The sequence below is a fragment of the Meriones unguiculatus genome, chromosome 7 (genome assembly GCF_030254825.1).
Source record: "Meriones unguiculatus strain TT.TT164.6M chromosome 7, Bangor_MerUng_6.1, whole genome shotgun sequence".
In the NCBI taxonomy this organism is placed as follows: domain Eukaryota; kingdom Metazoa; phylum Chordata; class Mammalia; order Rodentia; family Muridae; genus Meriones; species Meriones unguiculatus.
This window is the reverse complement of record NC_083355.1, coordinates 40,610,900-40,624,784: the sequence shown is the minus strand read 5'-3', so window position 1 is coordinate 40,624,784 and position 13,885 is coordinate 40,610,900. Positions and strand designations below refer to the sequence as shown.

Below are 13,885 nucleotides of genomic sequence, written 5' to 3'. Positions count from 1 at the left end.
TCCTTATTGTTGACACACATATTTTAATTATTTTGAGAATTAACGAAAGCAATGTAACAGTCATACTTGTGCCTCAGTCTCTCTCCCAACAGTAGCCAGATACTATACAAAGCTACAGTAACCAAATTGACAAGGTGCTGTCTTGAAAACAGACATACAGAGCAATAGAACAGAACAGAGAGCCCAGAAATAAGTCCACACATTGGCAGCTAATCTCGCTTTTGACAAAGGGGGAAAGAGAATGGTCACTTTAGTTTATGATGCTGAGAAAGTTGGATAGCACATACAGAAAAAGGAAGACTAGACCTCTGTCCCTCATCTAAGAAAGATTAAAGGCTTGATTGAAAACAAAAAGACATAGATGGGCAAATTTCAGCCTGTTTTTTTTTTTTTTAATTATTTATTTGTTTATTATGTATACATTTTTCTGCCTTCATGTATCACTGCATGCCATAAGAAGGCATCAGATCTCATTATAGATGGTTGTGAGCCACCATGTGGTTGCTGGGAATTGAACTCAGGACCTTTGGAAAAACAGCCAGTGCTCTCAACCTCTGAGCCATCTCTCCAGCCCTGTTTGCCTGTTTTGGTGGGCCACATAAAAGTTAGTTGCCAACATAACATTTGATTCAAAAAGTTGTTATTTATGTGAAACTGAGTCTCATGTAGCCCAGGATAGCCTCAAATTCAGTATGTAGAGGAGGGTGACCTTTCAATAATGATCCTCCTGCCTCCTCCTGAGTGGCTTTGATTCTTAAATTCTTGGTGGTTCCTAAGCCCAAGCGCCTTCTCCCATTAACCACAGCAGTCTTGTCACTTGCAGGAAATTAGGGTGGATGCAAAACATTATCTCACATAAACTGCTCTCATATTCCCACACCTCAAGCTTCTAGTTCTGACCTCAGACCTCAGACCTAAGCCAGAACCGCACGGTATTTTTGACTGTCATGTCTCTTTAGCAGCCTTCAGCCTAGAATGGTTCCTGAGTCGTCCCTTCCCCTCCCACCCCCACCCCCACCCCCCGCTCCTCTGGGCAGGTGTTCTGAATTATGTCGTAGCAAGGCCGGGTCTTCTCTGAGCTGAGCTGAGAACATCGGAGTGGCAGATAGAAAACTTAAGACAGGGCTTAGTGTCTGGCGGCTTAGCTGAGGTACCATGGGGCAAGATGCAAGTGCCCAGGACATGGTGGGTGGTGTGTTTGCAGACTTGTACCTGAGAGAGGTCCCAGCCTGTATACTCTTCTGTCTGCTCCACCCCTCCACCTCAGGAATGTACCCCTTCGGCATCCGTTCGGATAGCTAGAAGGCCAGTGGTCATCAATCAATCCATCCTGGCCTCCTCCATCCCCCCTTTCCCCGCTCCTCATCTGGAGCGCTGCAGCTGCAAAGGCCTGTGGATTTCTTCTTGAACGTGTCTTAAGCCATCTGTGCGCTTTTCCCCACTGAAGCCACCTTCCCACAAACATTCTATACAACGGACAGAATTTTCTTCTAGGCCCTTAAGTCAGGAGCTGTAACTTGTCAAGGGCACAGAAGCAGGTGGCTCAGCTCCTCTGTGCCCGCAGCAGCCCCAGGAGCTCCCCTAATCTTTTAAGGGCCTCTGCTTGGGCCAAACTGGAATTTGCGGGTTTGACATAGAAACGAGTTTCAGGGTAAGCCGGATGAAGCCGAGTTGATCTTTTTTATTGTAACGCGTTTTAAATATAGATTGTAACCGTGATGGTTGGGGGGGGGGGATGCTTAGAAATAAAGACAGACACCGTAGAGCACAGCTGTGGGGTTCTCTGAGCGAGACTCTTCCTTCGCAGCCTTTATATAGTCACAGGTAGGACTTTGTGAGACTTGAGACTATTATGTTCAAACGGTTGCTTAGAAACCCGGATGAGATCATTGTATGGCCCCTGAGGGGAGCCTGGTGGGATTGTGGTCGATAAGAAGGTGTCTTCTCTGTAAGCAGGGCCAACAGCCTTGAGAGAGGCCCTGCCCGGGATTATACGCATCAAGGCCTTAGGCCGAGTCATCGCTGTTAACATCAAAGGTCCACGTGTGAAAGGGGGAGTGACGCTGCCAGAAACTCTGCAGCAAGCTAATTGGGTTGGAATTCTTGCCTCTAGGATGGAGAGGCCCTAGCCAGTCTCCAGAGCAAGGGGCTCCTCCTTCCCTTTGCCATGTCCCCAGAATTTTCCTTGTCTTTCCATCGTGCTTCAGAACTCTCTTGTTTGAGACCTCCCGTGCTAAGTCTTCTTACCAGAGTCCTAGGCCAGACTCCCCACAAACAAGGACCCTTCCACCTGCCTGGGAAAGCAAATGGGAAAGTCACGCTGGACACGCTGAATGCAGCCGTACAGGACACAGCAGAGCAAGCATCTCAGCCCCCCTGCAGGATGCCGCCCTGAGATGCAGGCTTACATAGAGGAAGAAGTGGGCCAGAGGAAGAGGTGTGATACTCCTGGGCAGACAGGCCCCGCTGATCACCCTCCCAGCTCTTGCTCTGAGAGGGGCTTCAGAGATCACCCTGGTGGTTGCTCCAAGGATCAGCTGGGCTCCCAGGAGATGGCTGCTCTGCTTAGCAGGGTAGAGCTGCTTCTGTTCCTGCCGGGGGATAGTGCTGCTGCTTGGAGGGTAGGCCAGTCTCATCGTGGATGATCAGTCTGCTGGGATTTTCTGGAATCCAGATTTAGGGCAGTGACTGGAGACTCCTAGGCGCTACTTCGGGGGTCTGGAGGAGGATGCCGGGATAGCAAAACCTCCTGTTATTCTTATCTAGGTAACTACGGGGCGACTCATCCTTGTGTCACTAGTGTTTAGACGGACACTCCGAGTGAATAACATGCTGACGGAGATGAGCAGGGGTCTGACCCACAGTTTTAGGACCAAGGAAGCTGACACAGGGTAAAAGCAGAGGGGCAGATATTATCTCGCTGTTAACACCATCTGGCCCCTGACAACAGAGCCTCCAAGTCCTGTCACAGCCTTGTCTGAATGAAGTCCTCACCCCTAACTTCTCCATGTCCTACGGGTTTCTCTGCCTGAACTTCCGACCTGGTCCCTGCAGCCTCATGGTTTCGCTGTCCCAGCCGTATTGCCCTTTTCTGTCTTCCTTGCTGTCCTGTTTGCTTTCCATTGCCATGATGAAGACCACTCGGCACCCTGCCTGTGTGTCCAGAAGCTGCTGGACACACTGGGTGGAGGAAGGTCACGTGGTGCTGGGGAGGGACTGGTTCCAGCTTAGAAACGCAGGAGCACTGAGGAGACAGCCCAAGGCCTCAAAATTCATACCGTGTACAGGTGCTTGGGAAAGAAGTCCTAAAAATTGCTAGCAGGAGGCCCAGAGCCCCTCCCAGCCACACCCAGGCTCCCAGGCTTTTATCCTTTCACGTGGATTCCCTGCCTTTTTTTGTTTCTCTAATGGCCTTGGCTGCCTTGCTGACCAAGTCTCACCTGTACCTCACCTGACTTGGAGGTTCTCGCCCTGGCCTCGCCTTAAATGCCACAGAGCCACTGGGGCAGTTCTTCCTTGCCGCTCCTCTTCTTCTGTGCTATTTCCAGGCCGGCTGCCACTCTCAGTGATCACAGGACAGGTTCTCGCTCAGCCTCTTGCCTCTGAGTCTGATGGGCTTTCTCTTTGCTGGGGCATGTCACATCCGCCATAAGCCAGGCCCTGTCACTGTCAGGGGTGGGGGTGGGGGTTGGAAGGCAATTGACAGTCATTGGTTTTCGGACCTAGAGAGATAAAAGCCCACTTAAGTGGTGTTGGGGGCAGAGTTAATTCACGTTTATTTGTTTTACAATCCTTCATGCATTTTTGTGCTATTCTTGCGCAGGGCCCTTGCTAATCTTCCGTGTATTTTCCCAGTTTTACTACATGTGCTGCTGAAGCGATCGCTCATGTTTGTTGATTTGAGATGGAGGTCTTCCTTTTGATTTGAGATGGAGGTCTTCCTGTTGTCTAGTCTGGCTTCAAACTTCTTCTTTGAGCAATCCTCCTGCTTCAACTTCCAAAGTAGCTGAGACTATAGATACATGCCACCATGCTGGGTTTCAAATTGTGTTGTTTTTTCTAATAATTTTTTTTTAAAGAAAGATTAACTTATTTTTTGTTTTGTTTTGTTCTTGAGACAGGATCTCTCTACTACGTAGCTGTGGCTGCCCTGGAACTCACTATATAAACCAGGCTGGCCTTGAACTCACACGGGGTTAATGACTGGCCTGTAGACAAGGCTGGGATTAAAGACATGCACCATTATACCAGCCAGTTTGTTTGTTTGTTTGTTTGTTTGTTTGTTTATTTATTTATTTAATGCATGTGAGTGTTTTCTCTGCAGTTTTGTGCACCACATATGTGCAGTGTCCCTGGAGGCCCAAAGAGGGGCATTTGATTCCTCGGAACTGCAGCCTCAGATAATTGTGAGCTACCATGTGGGTGCTGGGAATCAAACCCAGGTCCTCTGGAAGAGCAGCCACCTCTCCACCCACCTACCCCAAATGGTGAAATTAAACTTGAGGGCAAGGTTTTAGGGTCCTGGGTTTACCTCTTGATCCTGTTCAGCACTAGTTGGGCCCAGGGCCAAATTTCTAACCTCCATCCATCACTGTCTCCCTTGCTGACCGGGAGGTATGTTTCTCCAGGAAAGCCTGTAAAGCACCCAGCCCAGCGCCTAGAAGATGCTGGAATCTCGGATTGTAAAACAGGTCTTGGTTGACTGATATCTTTCGCCCAGGGGCGCTGACCTTCCCTGGTGGCGAAGCTGATATCTCTGACTCCCATTCAGCCCCATCCCCACCCCTCTGTCATCAGCTGCTCCTGCTGACCCAGGAAACTCAGCTCTAGGCCTTCCTGCAGGGTGGGGACCACCTAGTCCCTGGGGAAAATGTTTGAAAGGCTTCTTGGAGGTAAAGAGCTGAGCTCACACCGATTCCCACCACATTCTTCCTGAACAGGGAAACAAGTGGCTGAAAATGCTGAACTACAGCATAACCTTTCTGTGGGGAGCATGGTAGGGACTGAACTCAGGACCACTGATGTGGCACCAGGCTGGCCCCTTACAAGTGGCAGGGGGAGGACTGGTCTCTGTAGAGGAGAAAGAATGTTATCTCTTCTCTCCCAGGCTCTCTATCCAGAGCCCACAAATAAAGAAATCTCAATACTTAGCCCCTCTCTCAAAATATCAAAATACCTCTCTCCTTCCCTTTTCCCTACTGTCCCTTCTCCTGCCCTCCCCTCCCTCTTTCCTCTTCTTTCTCTCTCTCCTTTCCTCCCTCCCTCTGATCTGTGTGTCTGCCTCAGTTTCTGCCCTGACACCCCTCCCCACCCTGACACACACACACACACACACACACACACACGCACACACACACACACAGTATAAGCCCTCATCCTGGAACTTGCTCTGTAGTGGAGACTGAAGAGCCACATCCTTGCTAGTCTCTTCCTGGCACAAATTTACAAATTCATGTTGTCACTCCCCTCCATCCTCCTCCTCTTTTTCTGATTTATTTTTTACTTTTTATTTTTCTCCCTTCTTTTTTTGAGATGAAGTCTCACTGCAGCATAAGCGAGGCTTGAGCTCATAGCAGTCCTCCTACCTCAGCCTCCTAAGGCTGGGATCACAGGCCTGAGCTGCAGGGCCTGGCTCAAGGCTGCTTTATGGACCGAGATGTCTGACCTGCTTTCCCCCGACATGGGACAGCAGGGAGTTGTTCCTGGTGTCTGCTGTTTCTCTGTTGCCTTTAACTCATGTCAGCCGGGCTTGGTGGTGCACACCTTTGATCCCAGCACTCAAAAAGCAGAGGCAGGTGGATCTCTGAGTTCTAGGCCAGCCTTTCTCTACAGAGAGAGTTCCAGGACAGCCAGAGCTACATAGGGATGCTCTGTCTCAAAACAACAAAACAAAACAGAATAAAGATAAAGATCCTATGTGAATGTAGCATATTTGGGGGTGTGTTTTGATCCTTTCAGTCCCTGCCTAAGTCTCTCTCAGCACCTTCATGCACGCAGACACCTTCATGTCTACCTGATCTAGGTCTCTTGATGCTGCAGGAAGGGAAGCTGAGTCTGCCCTGCTCTGAGGCACCACAGCTGCTGCCTTGCTAGCCCAGCCCAGTCCTGTCTCTATAGTAGCAGGCTTCCTCCTGGAGCACTCTTCCTGGAGGAGTTGTTGGGTTTAGGTTTACTTGGTTGGGGGATTGTTGTTGTTGTTGTGGGTTTTCTTGTTTTGCCTTGTTTTGTTTAGGGTTACTTATTCTGATTTTATGTGTGTGGGCTTTTCATTTGCATCTATGTCACTGTGCCTTGTGTGTGCAGTGTCTGAGGAGGACAGGAGAGGGCATCAGCTCCCCTGGAACTAAAGTTAGGAATGGCTGTGACGCACCATGTCGGTGGGTGCTGGGAACTGAACCCTGGTCCCTACACGAGCAACAAATGCTCTTAGCTGCAGAGCCAGCTCCCAGAAGAAGAAAGGTTCTTTTTGTTTTGTTTTTGTTTTTTGAGACAGGGCTTCTCTGTGTACCCTGGCTGTGTACCACCTGCCTCTGCCTCCCAAATGTTGGGATTAAAGTCATGCACCACCACCCCAGCTTTTCTTTTTCTTTCTTTTTTTTGCGGGGGGAGTGGGGGTTTCAAGACAGGGTTTCTCTGTGTAGCCTTGGCTGTCCTGAATTCACTTTTGTAGACCAGGCTGGCCTTGAACTCAGAGATCTGCCTGCCTCTGCTTCCCTGAGTGTTGAGATCACGCCTAGCTCAGAAGGAAGTTTTTAATCTAAGCTGAAGTACTCTGAGATGGGTGGTAGGTTGGGGCCATGTTGCCAGGGATGGGCTGGTGCTGCCCTCCCCCACCTGCATGGCCCCTGTCCTGACTATGGGCTGGAGCTCAGCTCCAGGAGACATGGGACAAGATAGAGCCTCTTCCTTTAGAGTTTTCCTCTCTATCCTGACATCCTGCTCCAAGCTTGGTTGTGTCTGCTCCGTGTCCCATTCTCGTCACTCTCCATGAAACACCCAGTACAGGTATGTGAGTAGGGAGCCTTGCTGAGCCCCTGAGAACTGCGGCGAGAGCCCGTTTACAGTCTGTACTCTTTGCTCAGAGCATTCTTTTCTGGATTTTGTACCAGCTCTTTCCTCATGGGGTGAGATCTTATAATAATGCAGCTACTCCATGTTTGTGGACTGAAAGGAGAGTATTGCTAGAGGATGGGGCTGGCTTATCCCTAAACCCCAGGACCAGGAGAGTCCCTATCCTCTCATAGGGCCTCACCCTGCATCCTCCCCAGTTGCCATGGCCTGGCTTCTTGCAATCATCTCTGTGGGTCCTCTCCCTTGATCACTGCCTCCCATTTCCCCTGTGGAAAGTTGACAGCGGTTACCCCATAGCCTGTCCCCTCCCAGGAGTCCCAGATGGATTGTTCAGGCTGTACCCCTAGAAGAAGCCAGCCAGGGGCCAAATGTCCATTTGCTGGCCCGGGCTCACTAGGTAACTACACGTTCTGCGCTGTTGCTCTCTCCTCCCTCCTCGCCCAGTCTCCCGTCCCTCTCCATCCTGTCTTTCTGCGGTTTCCATCTCAGCACAGGGCACCTTCCCTTTGAAGCCAGGTCTCCACAAGAGGCAGGCACTGGGCTGGGCAGGCTGCTGGAGTGTTTGCAGTGCAGGCCAGGTGCCCACACTTCCCATGGCTGGCCTCTGACTGCCACCGTCCTTTCTGCTTAGACGATAGCCAGTTGTACCCACTGCACTGTGGACAACAATTAAGGCACTGAAGGAAGGGCTGAGATTTAGTGTGCAGAGCCTGGGTTGCCTCTCACACCTGCCTGAACCCTGGACTCCAGCTAACCAGCACCTTTCCACTCGTCCTGCGGCTTCTCCGCATCCAGCCTGGGAGGAAGGTCCAGCTTGGCTATGAAGGACTTGCAGAGCTTGTCCTGGCTCCTCATCAGGAGTATGTTGTTACTAGGAGACAACCGGAGCATCACAGGAGCCCCCAGGGTGAGCAACAAGGGAGAAGAGTGCTCTCCCAAGCCTGCTTTACTGGCCCCACCTGGACACAGAGGTCCTGACCTGAGGACCTTTGTCTGGCTGTGGAGCAGGGAATTTCGAAGAGAATGTAAATGAGAAACACCCCAGAAAGGGCCTCCTCCATAGGGGGCCTGGAGATGACCTGTGCTTCTTGCTCTCGGAACTTCATTATGCCTGTGTGTGTGTGTGTGTGTGTGTGTGTGTGTGTGTGTGTATGCATATGGAGGTCGGAAGACAAGCTGTGGGAGTTTCCTCCTCCCACCGTGTGGGTCCTGGGATCAGGTCTTGGTGCCAACTCTAATCTGCTGAGCCATTGTGCCTCTGGACTTTGAATGACCCCAGCCATCTCACTGGCTTCTGGGACCACTTTCAGGCCCAAGATCTTTGCTATAGAAATGCAGAGCCAACTGGCTCAGGGTGTGCTGTGCAATGCATTTGGGGCTTAGCTGCCACTTCCTCCCCTGGAGGAAACAAAACTTGTGATAACAGTGTGGGTTTGGATGACAGCTGTTCCTCAGAGAGGGAAAGGCTAGTTCCCACACTCCCCATCAGTCACGTGTGTCTATTCCCTCCATTTATCCCTTCCCTAGAGCCCCTGGGCTACACAACTGCAAGGAAGAACTAGTCTTCCTGCAGACTGTGGGAATGCCACCCCAGGACTTAACGCAGGGTACAGCCCATGCAGCTGGGCATGGCAGCCCCAGGCCCAGCTTTCTTCTGTGGTCTTTTGTCTGGCTGTTGTGACCTTCTGTCTCTAATCTGCCCCCTCTAATCTGGCCTAACGCCTTCTGTGTGTCAGGGCCCCAGTCCTTCCCATCAAGTCCTCCTCCCTCAGCTCACTATGAATATCCTCTGCAAACACAGGGACCCTGAGAGGAGAATCCTGCCCATGACATGGGTGGGCTGTGTGGTGCTGGGCAACCCGAGTAGCGTCGCTGAAGCCAGTATCCTTATTTGAAAAAAAAAAAAATAGTGATAAAATGCCCATCAGATTAGAGTTGTTTTTGTTGCTATTCATCGCTGGATTCTGAGCTTCAGGAGGTCAGGGCTATCTCCAGTTCATCTCTGTCCCTACCTCCTGCCTGCTGCTTTGTGTCCCTGGCAACAAGGTCCTCCTACCTGCAGAGGAGGCCCTCCTTCTGCCTCTGCTGGATTCGCTGGGGGCAGCCTCTGCCCCAGCAGGCTTTACTAGCCCTCTGACCTAACCAGAAGCAGCCCTCCCCTGCATCAGGATAGCCCTGTTTCATATGATGGGCTGGGCCTTAGGCCATCCTCTGTGCCTTAAATGTGCCGCAGGGATACTTGGGCCTTTGCCATGCCTTTCTGTAATCCCTAGAGCTGGGCGCAGAGGGGCAGATGCATTCAAGTCAGTGACTCCTGCTTTCTGGCCACTCTCACCTTCAAGGTACACCTTCCCAAAGGAAGAAAAGGCAGGTGCCCCAGTGCCCACCTGGACAGGATGAGCAGCTGCTGACTCCTCAGACCCTGCCCAGTAGCTAGAGCCTGACTGGGGCTGGGGGAGGACACTTCAAGTTCATGGGTAAGGTACCCATTGGAAAAACAAACAAACATCTGGGCTGGGTGTGGTAGTACAGGTAATCCCAGCACTGAGGCAGGAGGCGAGTGTTCTAAGCCAGCCCAGGTTAGGAAGCAGGAACTTATCTCAAAGCAACAGCAGGGACACTTGGACCTTTGCCATGCCTTCCTGAAAATAACAGTCATTCTTTGGGCCAGATGGAGAAGGAGCACTGAAGGCCCATGGGTGACACCCCAGCTTGTGAAACATAACATTTCAATTTCTTAGGACGGGCTGTAGAGAGCAACCAACCATGTCTCTCCATCAGTCCTGGGGGAAGGGCAGGTTTCCCTACCAGCCTGCCCTTCCCAATAAGGAAGATCTTGAGGGAGCCAGGCAACATCCCTCCTGGCCTCAGCTTGTCTCTGTGAAATGGGTGCCATCTTGCTGTACCCCTGGGCCTGCTGGAATGGTTCTAGGAGGTACAGGTAGAGCCTTTCAGTGTTAGCTAGGGAGTGGCTGTAAGCATTCATACTTTAGTTCTATTTCCTGTTGTCCATCTCCCCTTTCTCCTGTGACTAGCTACAGGCAGTGGCTTTTTCCCTAGGACTGTGCATGCATGCGTGTGTGCATGCGTATGTGTGTGTGTGTGTGTGTGTGTGTGTGTGTGTTTTATTATGACAGGAATTAGCCAGTGGGGCTTTGGCAAACGGCACTGTGTTGCAGCTCCCAGCTGCTGAGCCCGCAAGCTCCCTCCCCACCCCTGGCTTTAACAGCCTCCCCACCAACTTCTTGGTCCTCACTCCCCACAGCCGTACCCCAGAGGTACAAGGGAGGCAGTAAAACCCCTCCCCAGCCTGGCATGGTCTCTGACCCAGACACCATCCACCGTCTATACCTCCAGCACCCCATGGACCCTTCAGGAAGTCCCTAAAGCCCACAGCTGAAAAGCACCAGGCGAAGCAGGCTACTTCCGGGCACTTGGCTGCACTGGGTACTCTGGGACCCCTCAAGGCGATAGACTGGTTTCCTCAGGACAGCAGCCCTCTGAACTTGACCAACCAAGCCTGTGTGGGTTGTCAAAAGGAACAGGGAGAACATACAATGTTTGCACTCAGACTTGACCAGGGAGGCCATTCTTCTCCCATGGGGTTCCATGGGACATTTGAGACATTCATAGGCCTTGCCACCCCTCCTGTGGCTTGCATCTATGTATGCGTCCTGGTAGTTAATTAGACCACCCAGTCTGGGTGTGTACAAATTCATACATTCTGACTTCCAGGCAATTTATCCATATGCCCAGTCTGCTGGCCACTCCAGTAGGTCACACGGTCACACACTGGGTTCACCTGGGGAGCCTTAAAACCTCCAGATTTAATTGGTCTGCAGTTTCACCAGACATTGGGAATTTGCCAAGCTGCCCAGGTGGTTTTAAGGTGCAGCCAGCTATATGGATGGGTGCACACCAGTCAGGGTCAGGAGGACCCATTTGAATTTGAAATCTTGGAACAGGCCCAGTAAGGCCAGAGGAAAACAGGGCCCCAGCACTGGCTGGTTGCAAGGCCCAAGCCAGGCAAATGCTACTCCAGTTCTAGCTGGGGTCATAACTCGCCCCACACCATGGCCTGAAAAGTTCTTTTCCCAGAGCTTCAGCTTGTGTGGGCATCATGTGGGAGGTGGGTCACGTGTGCCACCGTGTATATGTCAAGTATGGGTACAGAGATCAAACCCAGGTCTCCAGGTTTACAGTGCAAACACCTCCTCCTCCTGAGCCATCTTGTTGGCCCCTCAGCCTTAGCTTTGGACCGCAAACAAAAGCCTTGGTTGAGCCTGATCACCAAACCAGCTCTGCTCTTTGCCCACTGCTAGCTCAGGATTCCAATAAACCCTTCCCAGAACTGTAAAGCTCAAGCCGTCAAGGAGGGCAAGCCATCAGGGCTTGGTCCTGTTATAGAGCAAGACCCCAGAGTTCTAGGCAGGGAGCCTAGAGCCTTAGCCCTGCCCCTTGTCAGTTCTGCTGCCTTATCTTGCCCCCGAACCCCCCAGCCTCAGTAAACCTGCTTACGTACTGGGTACAGTGGTCCACGCTGTTTGCAGAGAAATAAAGGAGGTGACCTCCCAGCACGTGCTGGTCACTTGGCTGGAGTTGTTGGGGGGCAGGAGACCCCAAAGAGGTTCTCAGCTGGCTGGAGCTCAACAGTCCCTGACGCCCTGTGTGGCAGAGCTGCCTGCACTCACCCTCTGCTAGTTCACTTGTTTCTCCCTGCCAGGTCCTCAGCCTGACGGCCATCCCTGTGGCCTCATATATGCAAATGTGGGTAGGAGGAGCCCTGTGTCCTGAGGTGCCAGTACAGTGGACCAGCTAACCTTGCCAGCCACAGCTGGCGGCAGCCTGTCCACGGGGTGGGCCCACTCCTGATAGGGCACTGCTGCCTTCGGGGCTATTTTCCCTTTATTCCTCCCTCTGGAAGCTTGTAATCAAAGGGCAGTGTCCACACTGCAGCTTGCTACAGGGAGGCAGGCCCTGGAAGGAAGTCAGTGGTTGGCTAACACTTTCATGTCCTAGATGGGGAAACTGAGGTTGTAGAGGACCCATGATGCTTGCAAGGTTGGTCCCTTGTACTCTGCTCAACAGCTGTAGTTAAGACAACCTCAAGATCAGCGCCCACTGACCTTACACCTTGACTGAGTGCAGATCGCAGGCCACATTCACTGGCCCCCAATCCTGGGGAGACCTGAGAATCAGAATCCCAAAAGCTCCCCTGACCAACCACCAGTCCAGAATCACTGCTGTGGACACTGTCCCAGCCCCAGCCCCAGGTCCCATTTCTCCAATCCTGCAGTGACTTTGCCTCTCAAGCCTCCCAGCCCTGGCCAGTGTGTTTCCACCCTCAAAGGCACTCACCAGCACACCTGACAGCCCCCGGGGGAGGAGAGCACCAAAAAGGTCCCACATCACAGTTAGACACCTGGTTCACAGTTCACAGCTCTGTCTGCTGCCTCTAGTTCTGTGACTTCTCGCCTGCGGGATGAGGGTGAGAACGCCTCCCCCCCCCCCCCCCCCCCCCGTGCTGTTAGGACAGAGCTCATGCTGGTACTGCACACAGAAAGCATTGTTGCGAGCATTAGCTTTGTCAAGACAAACCTTAGCAGCTGGGACGTGGCTCAGTCAGTGGAAATCTTCCTCAGCATCTGTGAATCTCCGAGCTGGGCCCCCCAGCATGACATAGACGGGGCCTGGTGCAGCCTCAGCACTAGAGAGGGAGAGGAAGCAGGAGGGTAAGAAGGCCAAGGCTAACCTGAGCTACATTAGATTCCAACTTTAAAATTTTAATTAAAAAATTATTCTTATTTTATATGTAGGGGTGTTTGGCCTGCATGTGTGTGAATGTGCACCACGTGTGTGCCCGGTTAGAGACCAGAGGAGGGCATCAGGTTCCCCCGGAACTGCGTTAAAGCCTTTAGTGAGCTACCATGTGGGTTCTGGGAACCAAACGCAGGGCCTCTTGCAAGAACAGGTGCTCTTAATCTGCTGAGTCATCTCTCCCAAACCCTAAAATGATAAATTAAAAAAAATAGATATATAGCTATAGATATCATTTATTTATTTATTTTGGTGTTTTGAGGCAGGTTCTCTATCTGTAACCCAGGCTAGCCTTGAACTGCCTCAGCACCCTGAGTTGCTAGGATTACATCTGCCTGTTGAGCCCATTGTCGACATTGGAAAGTGATGCCGAGAGAGGCGAAAAGATTTTCCCAAGGTTACCCAGCCGCTGAGTTGAGTGGTGAGGTTGGTCAGCCTTTTGACACGCAGCCTCTGTGTGGGCGTCTGCCACCGCGATCGTGCTGGCCAGCTCAGCTGGTGGGTTACACACAGCTTGGCTTTGAGAGACCCCCCACACTTCCCAGCTGCTCCTCTCTGGCCACACACACTGTAGTTTCTGACAAATTCCCAACCCATTAGCCAGGCAGGAGAAAACAGGTGGCCCTACAGAGCTGCAACGCTCAGCTTCCCAAGGGTCTGAATGTCCCTCAGGGACACAGGCCCCCGGGGAAGCTGCCACAGCCAGTCTAGAATGCTGGGCATTTGTTATGCTAATGTGCATCGACACACAAAACCTCCCCAGTTTCTGGAAGAATTCACACTTGGAATCTTTGCCTTTGGTCTAGGCAGCCTGTGAATCTCACCCCACACTCTCGTGCTGGGTGGATGCCACCAGGACCCTGTCCTTGTCTTTGCCTCCCCTCCCAAGTGTTCCAGAAAAGCTGCTGCTACTAGGGTCTCACTCCTTCCCTGCCTTCACTCTCTCCTCCGACTGGCTCTCATGAGGGCCACCTTTGTGAGCCTGTCCCTGATGCCC

The 13,885-nt window shown here is 51.9% G+C and overlaps 1 protein-coding gene, 1 long non-coding RNA gene and 1 other non-coding gene across 4 annotated transcripts in view; 1 reads left to right on the top strand and 2 right to left on the bottom strand.

Moving 5' to 3' along the window:
• Rab11fip4 (RAB11 family interacting protein 4) overlaps nucleotides 1–13,885 on the top strand; it is a 109,390-nt gene that overhangs the window by 37,574 nt on the left and 57,931 nt on the right. The gene's annotated exons all lie outside the window — the stretch shown is intronic.
• Nucleotides 1,039–13,488, bottom strand: LOC132655200 (uncharacterized). Its single transcript, XR_009592899.1, has 3 exons — nucleotides 13,291–13,488; nucleotides 12,670–12,778; nucleotides 1,039–3,722 (listed from the first exon to the last, which is right to left on the bottom strand). It is a non-coding gene; the product is annotated as an uncharacterized LOC132655200 (long non-coding RNA).
• Nucleotides 3,779–3,885, bottom strand: LOC132655526 (U6 spliceosomal RNA). The gene has a single exon (XR_009593326.1). It is a non-coding gene; the product is annotated as a U6 spliceosomal RNA (small nuclear RNA).